The sequence below is a fragment of the Orbicella franksi genome, chromosome 4 (genome assembly GCF_964199315.1).
Source record: "Orbicella franksi chromosome 4, jaOrbFran1.1, whole genome shotgun sequence".
In the NCBI taxonomy this organism is placed as follows: domain Eukaryota; kingdom Metazoa; phylum Cnidaria; class Anthozoa; order Scleractinia; family Merulinidae; genus Orbicella; species Orbicella franksi.
In genome coordinates this window covers 11,416,444-11,431,522 of record NC_138148.1, presented here as the reverse complement: position 1 = coordinate 11,431,522, position 15,079 = coordinate 11,416,444, and the positions used below count along the sequence as shown (strand labels likewise).

The 15,079-nt window shown below is 36.9% G+C and overlaps 1 protein-coding gene across 1 annotated transcript in view; it reads left to right on the top strand.

Annotated features, from left to right (window-relative positions):
• LOC145484669 (uncharacterized) overlaps positions 1–15,079 on the top strand; it is a 335,301-nt gene that overhangs the window by 219,848 nt on the left and 100,374 nt on the right. The gene's annotated exons all lie outside the window — the stretch shown is intronic.

The window sequence follows — 15,079 nt, the reverse complement described above, 5'->3', positions numbered from 1 at the left end:
TAATTTAGACTTACAGGATCCATAGGTCAAAGTTAGGAAATATTCCAGCAGGAAGATATGTCAAGTTACTCGATGAAATTGTACTGGAAACAAAGTTAAACAGAAAAATCCATAAATAGGGCATTTTTCTACTTCATAGCCCAACTACTGAGCCTCATGAGGGTGTTTTAGAATAATCTATGGATTAACACAAAGAATAGGTCATAGGATTGATGTGGGTGGGAGTAGAAAGGCGTAGAAAGTGCAGTTATTCAATAAAAAAAGTGTTTAATTCAGTTTTCATCATTTCCTGAATTATGGAACACTTGAAATTTTGGACGTCATAATCAACAGGTAAAAACAAAACCATACACTTTTCACAAGGAAGCGACCTCCGCTCCTTCCCCCGTTCCCAAAAACTACAAAAAGGCACAGATTAAATAGGTTCACCAAAGACATAAGGACGCATAAAAAAGCCATAAATTTCTCACGAGATATTCTTACATGAATTTAGTAGTTTTAGGCCCACATCTATCAAGATCTCCGAGTGATGTTACATTGTGGCACGTCAGCTTTCGCTGGCTCATCAAAAACGTTAATGAACAATTCACATCACAATCTAAACGTAAAGAAATTGAGGTAGCATTAGTTTGGGATTTGTAACGAAAATTTCCAGAAAACAATATGATAAGAGAGTTGTATTGTCATGTTTTTTCCAGTGGTATAAATACGTGGCTGTGTTGTTGTGACCAACACACGGTTAAAGACTCATTTAGTTTTACAGACCGGACCAAACGAAATAATGCACTCTTTGGGTGCCACTTTTCTACTTACAAATTTCCCACTTGATGATACAATACAATTCGTATCGTCGAGTTATGTTCTCTTCTTGATCCGCCGAATTCGAAATTATACCTCGGTCTGTTTTACAGATTATATTGGGGTTTGCCACTAAGAAGAGCCATTTTATATTTAATAGCCAATGCTACGATCATATTGACGTTGCAGCCATGGGTTCACCCTTACGCATAGGTTTGGGTATAACATTTTCCTTCGCCACGCTGAAGAAAAATAGGTCCGCAATGTGTACTTGGGGTCTTATGCTTAGTTATATTCCTTTCGGTGGGAATGCTGTTTTCAAATGTCAGTATCTGGGAGTTGAATTACTACAAGTGAGAAGGTAGACAAGTCGTTACAGTTTTTAAGTGGGAAATGTATGGCAGAGTACTGTTTACTTACTTATGTTATTCTCTAACAATAATTATCTATTTAGCTCTTAGTCCTAATGGGACATAACACAACAACAATTTCTCAATTTAGCCCTAGTTTGTGCAATGTCCCATGTGAGTTTTAACTCCCTGAACTCGGCACTGCTTACGCATGTCAAGTGTACTTGTACAGGTAGTGTCAAGTGGTTTTGCTGCTGTAATGACTAAGCCTGTTTAAATACATAACAACATCAACAACTGAGTACCGCGGGGTTGTCAGTTTTTTTGAGTAGCAGCTTCCATCCAGAAAGTACGCGGCCAAGGTTTGCGTGAAAAACAAGACTCGCACTGCACATCTTTTGGGGAGAGTATGGGAAGGGGTCACGCCCTCCCACTTGGAAGGTATTCCTGAGATGCAATGTGGGGCTACTTTCAGCAAACATTGTGTACATTTGTTGATGATTTTCCCACTCTAAATTATTGTTATTCTCCGATCCAATGTTCATATAAATTTCATGGCAAAAAGGTTAGGGAGAGTTGAGTCACTCAAGCAAATCGCTCCAAAAACAAAAAAGTAGAAGATTTCAAAAATAAATTGAAAGATTTCATTTAAGTTTCGCCTGCCTTACTATTGTTTTCATTTTCTTGATGTTTTCTATTTCCTCTTCACTTGTTTTTATTTGATACAATGGAAATCACACTTGCACAGTTACTCTGCACACTGTATCCACGAATTGTATGCCTGTTAATGACAGACTTTGCTTGAACAATGCCGTAATGATCTTTAAATGTGTTAATAAAACTCTTCCCTGACTGTTTAATCGAAAAATTTACTCTGCGTTCACAAATTCACACCAGAAATATTAACCAACGCGGTCAACTTAACATTTCAAGGTGTCGTCGAACCACCGGACAGCGGTCCTTCACCTATCGTGTAAAAGGTTTTAAGGAAATAATTGTTTACCTACTCTTTTTTGATCAATCGATGAATTTGTAAAAAGTAAATCTAATCCATTGCATTTCACTAAGTTTTTAATGCATATTTATTACCTTAGTTATTTGGTTATTTTTTTAGTTAGTTTAGAATGATAGTTAACTAGTCTTGTAACTGAAAAAACCTTGTAGGCAGTTGCAATAAAGTATGTGTACAGTGTGATGATATCAAATATTACTTGCTCGATTTTTTCTCATATATTCCTGTTACTCAAAGCCGTGCAAGTTACCTTCAGTTGTCGTAGTTGTGGTAGTTAGAACTGCAAAAGAGACAATTACAAGTATATAAGTGGATAATTATTTGGTGATATCGACGGCTTGTAACGTTGTGATTCCTATTTTGCCATAACCATTTTCGGAGATCTACATTTAATAAACTATTCGATATGCCTGTTGCATTATGTAATTGAACAGTTAATATCCATGAATGTTTCAGTTTTTCTGTAAACCTTGAAATGTAATTAAGCTACACAAATATGCCTTGACAAGAAGAATGCATGATACGGTTTTGGAATAAACTGGTCTTTGCTTGTGGATTGTAAGAACTAGTTCAATTTATTTTCTAATTTGTGATTCTATCAAATATTACTTGCTTATTTTTTTATCGTATATTCCTGTTACTCAAAGCCATGTCAGTCACCTTCAGTTGTTGGAGATGTTGTAGTAGCTGGAGCTGCAAAAGAGACAATTGCAAATACACATAGGTAGTTATCTGGTGCTATCGACAAATTCTAATTAAAAAAAAAAAAAAGAATTGTTTGTGGTTACTGTTTTACCATAACCATTTTCTAAGATCTACATATTTAGTAACCTTTTCGATGTGCCTGTTGCATTGTGGATCTTAATAGTTCATAATCACTTAACAAATTGACGACAGTTTTTCGTGCGTCTGTCCTGTTATTGATCATGAATTTCGCCATAACATTTTCAAAGTAGCTGTGGATCCACGAGACGATAGCTGAGTGGATCCACAGACTACCTTGACAATATAATGACGAAATTCATTGTCAATAACAGGACAGTCGCATAAAAAACTGACCTTATTTTTTTTTTACGATAAAAAATTGTCAAACTGTCCGCTCTCGCTCGAAGGATTTTCGTTTGCGTTTCGCGCAAAAAATGAGGAGTGGCGTGACTTGTAACTGGTGTCTCAGATTACCATTGCGAGTCTTTGGCTTGAATTGAGGAACGTATCGACCGATACCTTTTTTAAACTAAAATGTCCTGCAACTGTTCTGAAAAATCTCTTTACGTAAGAAACTGAAATGCCACGGGAAGTTGGGTTCGAGACCTAATCTTTCATAAGTGAAATTTGCGGAACCACATGCAGCCCAAGACGATGACGTTACTATAGAAGCTATTCTCTCCATTGAAATAATCAAAATCGTGCTGAGCTGGCTCTTAAGTCAAGCTTTTCCTAGCTCCGCTTGTCTTGTGCTGGTAGTCGCGCAATATAGAATATTCCGTGACGTTTGAGGCTTCTTAATCGCTCTCGCAATCGACCCCACATTGAAGTCAACAGCATGTAAATAATCTGTTTTCCATTTTTGTTTACAAAATAACTGCTGATCCTTATGCAATGATTTCTGGGTGTTACCATCTATCTGAGGGTGACAGGTAGGGGAGTGTGTGTGTGTGTTTGGGAAGGGGCAGGGGGGGGGGGGTAGAGCTGCCAACCACATCTGACTTTTTTTGGTTTTGTTTTATGACTCGGAAACAGCGTGGGACGTGCCTTTTGATAATTTTGTCAACCCAATGACATCGCAGATTTCTTGTCTGAATAGGCCACTTTCGATATATCAATATCCTAACATGGCTCTGAAGCTTTCAGGACAAACCTCTATATCTGGTTTGTTTTCTTCGTATCCAAGTCTCTTTTGGGAATTGAGAGACAAAAGAAACTTAAAAAAATTAACAATTTTTACCCGAAAGCCTTCATGGGAGCCATGTTAGAATATTGACATATCAAACGTGGATTATTTCGTTTACCGACTCCTGGTCTGCAATACATGAGAGGCGAATGGCTAGCTGATATTTGCATAACACTGTCACTTAAAAAGCAAATGATAGAACTTACTTTGTTTGATGCTAACCGCAAGAAAGATAAGTAGTGACGTTTGTCTTGAACGGAACAAAATTAGTTTATTCTAAGCCTTTTCATGATTGGCTATATTGTCATATTCAACATTTTTTTTACATCATGCAAAACGGAGCTTTACAAACCTAGTAATTTTACTGTTTGATGATTTAAGTCTACGAGCCACTAAAGAAACTTTAAATGTTGTTAAGTCAGGTGGCTTTCATGAAGATGGTACTGAGTCAATTTATTTCAGGGAACACCTGCCAGTTTCTTCACATAGCTGTCATAGCTATTAAAATATTTTTAACCTTGTTTGCTAAGTTCTTCTGATTAAAATGTTTGTAAAGGTTTTAGTACCTTCCATGAAGGCAACCCATTTTTGTTGTGGAAAGTGCATCTTGTACCCTTTCAAATGAAATATAGTGAATTTCATTGCTTAAATACTCCGATATGTTAAATTTGATGCTTTTGGCTCAGTACAGAGTTGAGTTATAATTAGATCTTGGAAAGCTTCTGCTGCAAAATGGATATCCCTAGGGTGTTCTCACGCCCAACTGAAACGATGTTTTTTGAACAGAAAAAAAATAAAATAAAAATGAATGAGCAAAACAGCTCTGCTCCTACAGTTTAGAAAAAGATGTCATAATCCTGTTACCTGACTAAGGCCTTTACAGCAACTAATTCACTAAGCGTCTTAGTCCGTTCAATTTGTATCCACGTTCTATCCTTGCGCGGCAAGTTGAAGATCATGTTGCAGAGCACTCGCGTTATCAAATCTCTCTTTGCATAAAAGGATCGCTTGGACCGCTCTCGGATGTCCAAAGAAATCTATCAAACCGGTTGCCGGGACTGTAATCAATTGAACAATGGTAAAACAAAGCGAAAAAAGTCCATGAAAGACTACAGAAAAATTGAACATTTCAAAGCCCTAGCTTAAAGTGACCGTTCTTCCGCCTTGCTGATCACGTGAAAGCCACTGGTCACAACATGAAATAGGATCGTTTTGACATATTTTAGCGTCCGGCAAAACTGAAATATATTGTAATATTAAGTAGACTGTTCATTCACGAGCTGAAGCCTTTTTGAAACGTGACGTTGACACTGTATTATGATAAAAATGCCTTGATGTACAATGTTTATCACCGCTGTTTGTAGGGACGTGATTCATTTCTAATCAAACTACAGTGGCCTACGATGAAGAGTTTCTATGATACAGTTTATTTTTATTTAAGAAATGTTTTTGGGGGAACTGATTGCTTAGTACTGAATATCTGTATGAATAGCGATCAGTGATTTTAACCTTAAGATGGGTAGCAGATCTAAGCAAAGTCATCATCCCTCACCTGTCACCCTGAACTTGGAAATTCGCCCGTCTTATAATAATATTATCATCCCCTCGATCTCCATATTGATACCTATGCCTGCTGTCGTGATGGAGTAGTGCATATCATGCAGGCGATCTTACCTGACGCGGACGGACTCGCTCCGAATTCAGGAAAAGCGAACACGCTCCACTTCAGCAGGAATAAAAAGTAAATAGCTTTCATGGTGCAAAAGAATTTCCAGTCCATAATCTCAGATGAGTGTCCACTGCACTATTTCTGCATATAAAGACACTTTAAGAAGAAAATATTGGACTTTTGCAATCCTAGTTTAAAGATAAAATAACATTGTGAACAAAAATTAGACTTTAGGGTTAGCGAAGGACAGAACTCACCTGAATCGGATTGGACAGTATTTAGCCATCTGTTCGGAGTTTTCTATGTACGTGATAATTGGTTGAGATAGTTCGTCCTATTCTCTTACAATAACATCATTTACTCGCTGTTGAGCTTTCTTTTACCATATGCAAAACGTAGCTATACAAAGCTATTTATTTTACTGCCTGATTATGACACATTACAAGTCACGCGCACGGCGTGAATGAAGATGTTAGGAGAACACCTGATTCAGTTTTCCTCACAGAAAATCTTTCGTAGTTTTTAAGTTATTTCAATGGTTAGTAAAAAAAATACCAAAACATAAGTCTTATTGCTGTCAGAGAGCATCGACAGATCTAATCTACTATATGGCAGTCTTTCAACTGAACATCTTTGATTCACGTTGATCAAACAATTCGCCATTGAGTTAAAACTCTTATTAATGTCCAAATCGAACGACACACTATATTTTTGAGGAAATTGCGCTTGAAAATAAATATCACTAGACCAACAAACAAAGACCTCAAACCCATTTGAAAACAGTTTAAATATCTGAACAATCAATGAACTTTCTGGCTTTTTTTTATTTTGTTTTTTGTTTTTGTTTGAAGGTACAAGGTAACCTTAAAACGTATTATTTTGCTTTTAAGTGTTCCTCGCCAACCTCCAAAGTATTATGAACATAAAATAGACTTTAGGGGAGGCGAAGGACAGAGCTCACCTCAATCGGATTGGACAACATGAAGCCATCTGTTCGGAGTTTTGTATGCACGTGATAATTGGTTGAGTTATTTGGTCATTTTCTCTTACAATAGCATCATTTACTCGCTGCTGAGCTTTCTTTTACCCTATGCAAAATGGAGCTATACAAAGCTATTTATTTTACTGCCTGGTGATGACAGATTACAAGTCACACGCGCGGCATGAATGAAGATGTTATGAAAACATCTGTTTCAGTTTTCCTCACAGGAAATCTTTCGTAGTTTTCGAGATATTTCAATGGTTACTAAAAAAATGCCGAAACATAAGTCTTATTGGTGCCATAGAGCATGGACAGATCTAATCTACTATATGGCAGTCTTTCAGCTGAACATCTTTGATTGTGATCAAACAATTCGCCTTTGAGTTGTAACTCTTATTAATGTCAAAATCCAGTGACATTATATTTTTGAGGAAATTGCACTTGAAAATAATTATCACTAGACAAACAAACAAAGACCCCAAACCCATTTGAAAACAGTTTAATATATCTGAACAATCAATGAACTTTCTGTTTTTCTCTGGTTTCGTTCTATGTTTCTGTTTGAAGGTACAAGGTAACGTTAAAACGTATTATTCTGCTTTTAAGTGTTCCTCGTTAACCTCCAAAAAATGACTCGCGTCCCTATAACCCTCAACATAAAATTAGAATACACGCGCGTGCTGTTAACTTTATCTATGTTTAAAACGTGTTAAAATAAGCAAAAAATGTTAGACACTGGGAACTCCCATAATTTTGCAGTCTTTTCTTTGCTCACGATTAACCTCAGTTCAAATAAATATAAAGGTAACGAGAGGTCAGTGGTTCAACTCTCAGAATTATTTGTGCTAGCAGTCTCAATATAGCAGACCAGTCGCACCTGCTACACCGGTTAGCAGACTGTAACTGATTTCTTGACATAGAGCGGTTTTCAATTAAGTGCCGAAAAGTAATTGGTTTCATATCGACCACGCTGCGTGATTGGCTTAAAATACTCGCCCCACTTTAAGTCAAGTTAAGTCAGGTGGCTTTTATGAAGATGGTGCTAAGTAAAATTTATTTCAGAGAACACCTGTTCCAGTTTCTTCGTCGGAAATCCGTCATAGCTTTTAACTATTTTATATTTAGATGGTTAATGCAAAAAAAAAAAAAAAAAAAAAAAAGCCAAAACATAAGTCTTATTGGTGTCAGAAGACATCGCCAGACGTATTCTACCATATGGCAGTCTTTCAACTGAGCGTCTTTGACTGTGATCAAACAATTCGCCTTTGAGTTGTAACTCTTATTAATGTCCAAACCCAGCGACACACTATATTTTTGAGGAAATTGCGCTTGAAAATAAATATCACCAGAGAAACAAACGCAGACCTCAAACCCATTTGAGAACAGTTAAATATATCTAAAAAATTAATGCGCTTTTTTTTTTTATTTTGTTTCATGTTTTTGTTTGAAGGTACAAGGTAACCTCAAAACGTATCATTTTGCTTTTAAGTGTCCGTCGTTAACATGCAAAAAATGACTCGATCTTGCCTCTAACCTCCAACTTAAAATTAGAATACACGGACGTGCTGTTAACTTTTTATCTATGTTCAAAACGTGTTGAAATAAGAAAAAAAAAAAAGAGACACCGGGAACTCCCAAATTTTTGCAGTCTTTTCTTCGCTCACGATTAACTTCAGTTCAAATAAACGTAAAAGTAACGAGAGGTGGTTCAACTCTCATAATAATTTGTGCCAGCAGTCTCGATATTACAGACCAGTCATACACCTGCTACACCGGTTAGCAGACTGTGACTGATTTCTTGGCATAGAGCGGTTTTAAATTGAGTGCCGAAAAGCAATTGGTTTTGCATCAACAACGCTGCGCGATTGGCTTAAAATATTCGCGCCACTTTTTCATCCAATCAGGGGTAAAACCAAAACCAAGCGTGACTCACTCGCACTCGTTTTCCCGCGCTTTGCGTCAGCCACATGTAGTTACTTTGAGCTTTAATTGCTTCCATGAATTGTTTGTGTCCTTTGTGATTAGTCAGTGTGATTACTTTGGTTTTGGTTTTACAACACTCAAATGAAAACCGCTCTGTAGGTAAGCTATGTGTAATATATCCTTAATTAAGCAAATACTCGTTGCTCACTATGACTCAGTAATATGACAAAAAAAAAAAAACTTTCAAAACATCGCGAGTATTCTTATATCACGAATTGCACACTCCCGCAGTCAAGCGATATCCTGCGCTAAGCAATCGAATGTCTCGGAAACAGCGAGGTACATGCCTTTTGCCAATTTTGTCAACCCAACTGATGACATTGCAGATTTCTTGTCTCAATTTCGTTTACCGACTGCTGGTCTGTAACACATAAGAGGCGAATGGCTACGTTGATACTTGCACAGCACTGGCAATTAAAAAGCTAGAACTTACTTTGTTTGATGCTAACTGCAAGAAAGATAAGTAGTGACCTCTGTATTCAACGGAACAAAATTAGTTTATCCTACGCCTTCTTATACTTTGCTATATTGCCATATTCCACATTCTTTTTCACATCATGCAAAACGGAACTTTACAAACCTAGTCATTTTACTTCTTTATGATGAAAGTCTACGAGCCACTAAAGAAAGTCAGTCGTTAAGTCAGGTGGCTTTCATGAAAATGGTACTACGTACGTCAAATTTACTTCAGAGAACACCTGTTCCAGTTTCTTCTTCGAAAATCCGTTATAGCTTTTATGATATTTTAATGGTGTTAGTAAGAAAATGCTAAACAAGAAGTCGTACTTGTGTAATACGGATTGGTGTCTAGGAACATTTACGAAACAGAAATGCCAGGAGTTTGGCACATTCCCCGATGATCATAGTTTTTTTATGTTTCTCGTGATCTATAAATTGTGTCGAGTTGCCAAAAAGCTGGTGAGGATTCAAGTTCGCCAGGAAATTTAATTCACTGTTTGACTTTTCTCTCGTCAGTGAATTACCAAATATGGAAATACTTATTTTTCTTGGCCCTTTATTACCGTATCATTAGAGATAAAGGTAACAAAAGCATTCAATCGTAATTCTACTTGACAATAAACCAGTCTAGGTTATTTGCTCTGAGTGTGGGTAACGGAAATTTTGTCAGGGGTAATTTGACATTTCGACGATGAGCGATTGGCGTATTTTGTCCGTGAGAATAAAACAAGAGACTTGAAGAAGTCGTTCCAAACTATTATTTACGAAAATAATACTTGAATTGGGAGGTCGCTATTTTGAAAATCTTAGCTTTGAACAGACTATTTATGCTACGTAAATTACTAGTGACTAAGTCATATGTAACAGAACTGAATAAAAAAGCCTTATGCAGTAATAGATCAAACACGACAGGGGCAGTATTTCATCATATTTCAAAACAGTGAGCATGAAGAAAGTCAGATAAACGGTGCTTGCTGAGTATTTTTAGACGAAGTTCGAGGTCTTTGGAAATGTCACGAGATACCGTCTTTAGTGTTTTTTGATAGATCTTTTCAATCCAAACTTAAACTAAGAAGTAAATAAAAATCATGAAAACCCGATATATTAATTGAAAACAGATTTCCCAGCACGGTCGTGGCTATGTTCATTGTATGAACGAGTAATTCTGTAATTGACCACTCTGTAAACTTCAAATATCCAGTGCAACTCTGCTTCCTCCCTTACAAGAAAGCCTGAGAGAGATTAATTCTGTTATCCTGTATCGGTTTGATGATACATAAATACACACAGGCTTACTTCCTGGAGAATGGTCTCTTGGAGCCCCTCCCGAAATCTCTGCTCCCGTCATTGCGCCACGATCGCTCGACTCGTTTTAATTCATTTAATATGGTCTTCGAAGGTTTCAAAGAGAAGTGATCTTAACAATCCCATGCTACATCGTTTTTAAAACAGGCTTTTAATACCTTTGAAGTTTCCTGTTCAAATCATCGTGAACACTGCGGTGAGTGTCATGGTTTCAGGGAAGGTGTATGTGTGGGAGGTGTTACAATAGTCATTGTTTACTATCTGTCAATTATGTTATGCAGTCAGTTCTAGCTCTGAATCCTCTCGTATTACTGTTTTTTGTGCTCTTGGACCATTCTGTGTGTCCTGTTTAGAGAACAGCACGCTTGAAACATGGTGGCAGCGGTTAATTAAAACCCAACTTCGGATATGAATAGAAACGCCTGATAGCGACAAAATCACATCGAAATGCCTGGCGGTGACTTCACGACGAGTGCAAGTCAAGCGACACCACTCCCGGGAATGGTATCTGCAGCCAGCAAATGTGGTTGTAAAATCGACGACAAAACTCAATCTTCGAGAAAACGCATCGGAGAATTGGAAAACGTACAAGCAACAGTGGCAAAACTACGCGATTGTAGCAAACCTGGCCGCACAGCCTGAAGAATATAGTCGGATAGAAAAGGCAATAATAAAGTTAGCAAATGCAAGTCGAAGAAATATTTATTTGGGAATAAAACGAAAGAAAGCGTCACGCTCGATTGCGCTAGTTCTCTAGCAGCGTAGCCAATTAAAATGCAGGATTTGCATTAGTCTACTAGTTGGGTGATACTAATTTTTATTTCCTTTGTAAACTAGTGCGTTATTATCTCCCAGGAAACCAGGGTTTTTTTATCATTTCTCTTATAGCAGTAGTTATTAGTGATTTATTAGTTAGGTAGTTAGTTTAATTTAATTTAATATTGTTCAGTCCTGAAGGAAATACCGTCTCTAAATAAAGATTTTACCTTTTTACCTTACCTTTTAGATGATACCCAAACAAAAGCTCTCGGCATTCCTGATCCCTTGACTGACAGCGGTAGGCTACAGACTTCCGCTCTCTTAGCCTCAGGATTCAGAACGTTAGGCCGCAAAGACACAATGGCTAGGTTATTACAGAGTCCCCTGAGAACATTTTGTAATCCTTTCACCCAAGGAACTGACGTCGGATGCACAAATTGTTCCCCAGGTAAGCTAAAATGTCTACATTGCAGCCCGGCGGTTTTCAATTCAACTATATGGAATGTAAAATGATATTAATTGTTCATATTTGTTAGCCTTCTCCCTTTATGATAACTAGACCAATACCTCCCTTTGGGAAGTAAATTCAGTGAGTGTTCATATCACGCTTTATTTATTTATCAAAGCTAGGACCTTATTTAGAGACCTTCAGGCTAGAAACTAATAAGGTTTGATATAATAATTTACATACTTACCACATTTCTATTTGCTTGTATTTATTTTTAGTGTATATATTAAGTGCATGCATGTTGAGTATAGAAGGGGGTTAGATCGCAATTGGGACGCTAGTTTTTTTTTTTTCCTCCGTCACATCCCGTACTTTTTTCTGAATTTGTTTACCTATTTGAAGCGAATTGTTTGTCTAATTGAGTTCTTTTGTTCTCGTAATGTACAACGGCTCGCTTCCAGCTGCAAATTTTAACATTTCAGGCACCTACTAGAAGACGCGGACTAGAGGGAAAAAAATCCATCGCAGAAGGGGTGGAATGTTCTACTCAGTGATACTTCGAATGTGAATATGTATCCTTTTATACTTGTAAGAATGTACTTTATTATTTTATAGTTTGTTAATGTTTCAGCCGTGTGAAATTCAATTAGAATTGGTAATCAACATGAAGGAAGCCACTTGTAGATTCGACGCGATAATTTCAGCTGTCTAGCTACATTAATATAAAGCCTATCATAAAGAATATTTAAAGTTACAATGAATAATTTCGAGTACCAAAGATACCTTTTTTGGCTGCTAAGACTTTATCGATTGTATGCGATAGGCCACCATCAACACGAGCTGTGACCTTTGCACTTTTGTTGCAAACAGTGTGGTATATAAGCTCTAATAAAACTTCTCTCGCGTCTAACACAGCCTGGAATGATACCCGAAATCCAAGACGGTGGACCATTTTAGCACAACATAACTTCATGCTTAACACGTGACCCCCTCTAGAATAACTGCTGTGCGATATTTTCCCCACATTTCAAGATTCATCGGCTCTCACACTATTCATGCGTTGCAGACCTATTTTGCTCTTCGTTTGTCACCGTAAAACTTAACGTACCGTTCATGCATCTTTTAATAATCCATCAAATATTTTGCTCGCAAAAGATTGGTCTAAACGCGTGACGTGACTGAATATGCGCCAGCTAAAACTGAGGAACACCGAGTGATATTCTCCGTTTTTCAAAAGGTCCCATGTGTTTGGAAAAATATTCGAAGGATAATTAAGTCCCCGATTATAGCTTCTGCCACCACTCGACTTTAAAAATATGCTCGGATATTTGTCCTTGGACGTTATCTGTTCCTCAAGGCTCACAGTTTTCCTCCAGCTTCGCTCTCGGAAAGCTGTTCGCTTTTTGGAACAGATAATATTTTTGCGACAAATGGAGAAAATTGTTTATATACCATATTGATACCATTTCAGTTTTTCTTTTGGCTAGGCAATCGAGAAGCAAATAGGCTTGGGAAATGAGCGTATGTAGAAGTGATGGCTCTCTGACTGGCTCTGACAATGAAGAATCAACTGAATTGTTTGGCGCTCGGCCGAAGAAAGTTTTAAAGCTTTAGCTTATTTCTAAACATAGCAACATGGAGAGAACGTTGATACAAATTTTAACTAAAATATGCTCTAACAAGGACATCCACCATATTTCTCTTGTAAACAATACGATAACAATAACAATAAAAAATTATCATCACCTAGTTTTCATGATTTCAAGCCGCCACTGGTTTCCGATAAAATCAAATCGTAACTAAATAACGTGAACTGTTCGATGTGCTTCCCTTAAAGAAATATCGACCGCTTTTGGAAAACATAATTTATGTTTCATCTTCTTAGTTGCTGTCGTTAATAAATCGGGAACGTGCGGGATAACTGGAGCATAAACAGCAGTTTACTCCACGCTCATAGGCTGTAAGCTAAACAAGTTATTTAGTAACATTATTTGACCTAAGGAATCTTTGAGTGACTGAACATTTGGCTATTAAGTTAAGCCCGCGTTATCTGAGGTTTTTGGTGGACCTTCTTTTCTTGCAAAATTGCACATAACTATACAAGGAATACAATACTTCATTAACGAATGGTTTTTCAATTAAATTCAGTTTGGTACAACAATGTAATAAGCAAGGTGTTGTTTTGGGAAGACTCAATGGACTAGAGAAAAAAAAAACATATTTTTTGCTAATGTAGGAAAGTCATTATACAAGTCAAGCGAAAAACGAACTTTTCTCAGTATTAGTCCCATGACTTTCGTTTCCTAAAACTTAGTTTGGCATAACAATATAATAAGGCGTTGTTTTGGGAGGAATCGATGAGGCAGAAAAAACAAAACATATATATTAACTTTTTTTTTTCTAATGTAGGAAAGTCACTATGTAAGTCAAATGAAAAAGCAAGCTTTTCTCAGCAATGGTCCGACAACTTTCGTTTCCTAAAAAATCTTGTTCAAATTAAACCTTACGTATATTTTTCTTTTTGAACAAACTTGTGAGTTTGCCGATTCCATTTACAACTGGCCCTCACGGGCGAAATGGCATTGCATCAACAGCCGAAAGCGACGCTTAAATAATTGAACTTTTTTTCCCGGAAGATAGCTATAGCAGTAGGCGTAGCGTACTTTCTTTTTTTCCTTTTCGTATAGAACAACAGGAAGAGTATGCATTACTTATTGTATAAATAACAACGTTTCTATATTTATAGTAATTATGGTTGGGTTGTTTTTGTAACCAAGATATAAACGCTGCTATTAATTACCAGTGTTTAGAAAACAACTACAAGGTGAATATATTTCATTCACGTTAAATTGCTAATAGTTTCGATATAATTTCAATCTTGTTTACATATCCTTACTTATTGTATAATTATTTTTAAAATGCATCCTTGCCTAGCGGATCAGTTAGCGGTGAATGGACCATAAAGAACCGGCTTTTCCTAGTTTTGAGACATGAATGTACCCAAGAGCAGACTAAGTTCAGTCAGCGAGTTAATATTTTAAACGTGAGATAAATCTGGCTGTTAAACTATGTTGTGTAGCGGTATTATATTCCGAATATAATTCTTAAGCGATTGTTTCTGAATCACGTACGTCGGTACACTGACGATGGTGGTTTATTTCGTATCTTCTATTATAGGTCCATATCCTTTATTTTGACACTGAATTTTCAATCCATACTTACTACTGACATCGTGTAACGGTTGTTATATCTTGGGCTATTTCTACAAGAAAATCGCCAGAATTAGAGAAAGTAAATCCTAAAATGTTTATTGAGTTCTTATTTCCTTTCAGTGACCGCAATCCTTCGTTATAGGTTTTCCTAGCGTCAAGCCATTAAAAATTAAAACGTAGTGCTGTATTCTCTTAAAACCTCAGGAAATTC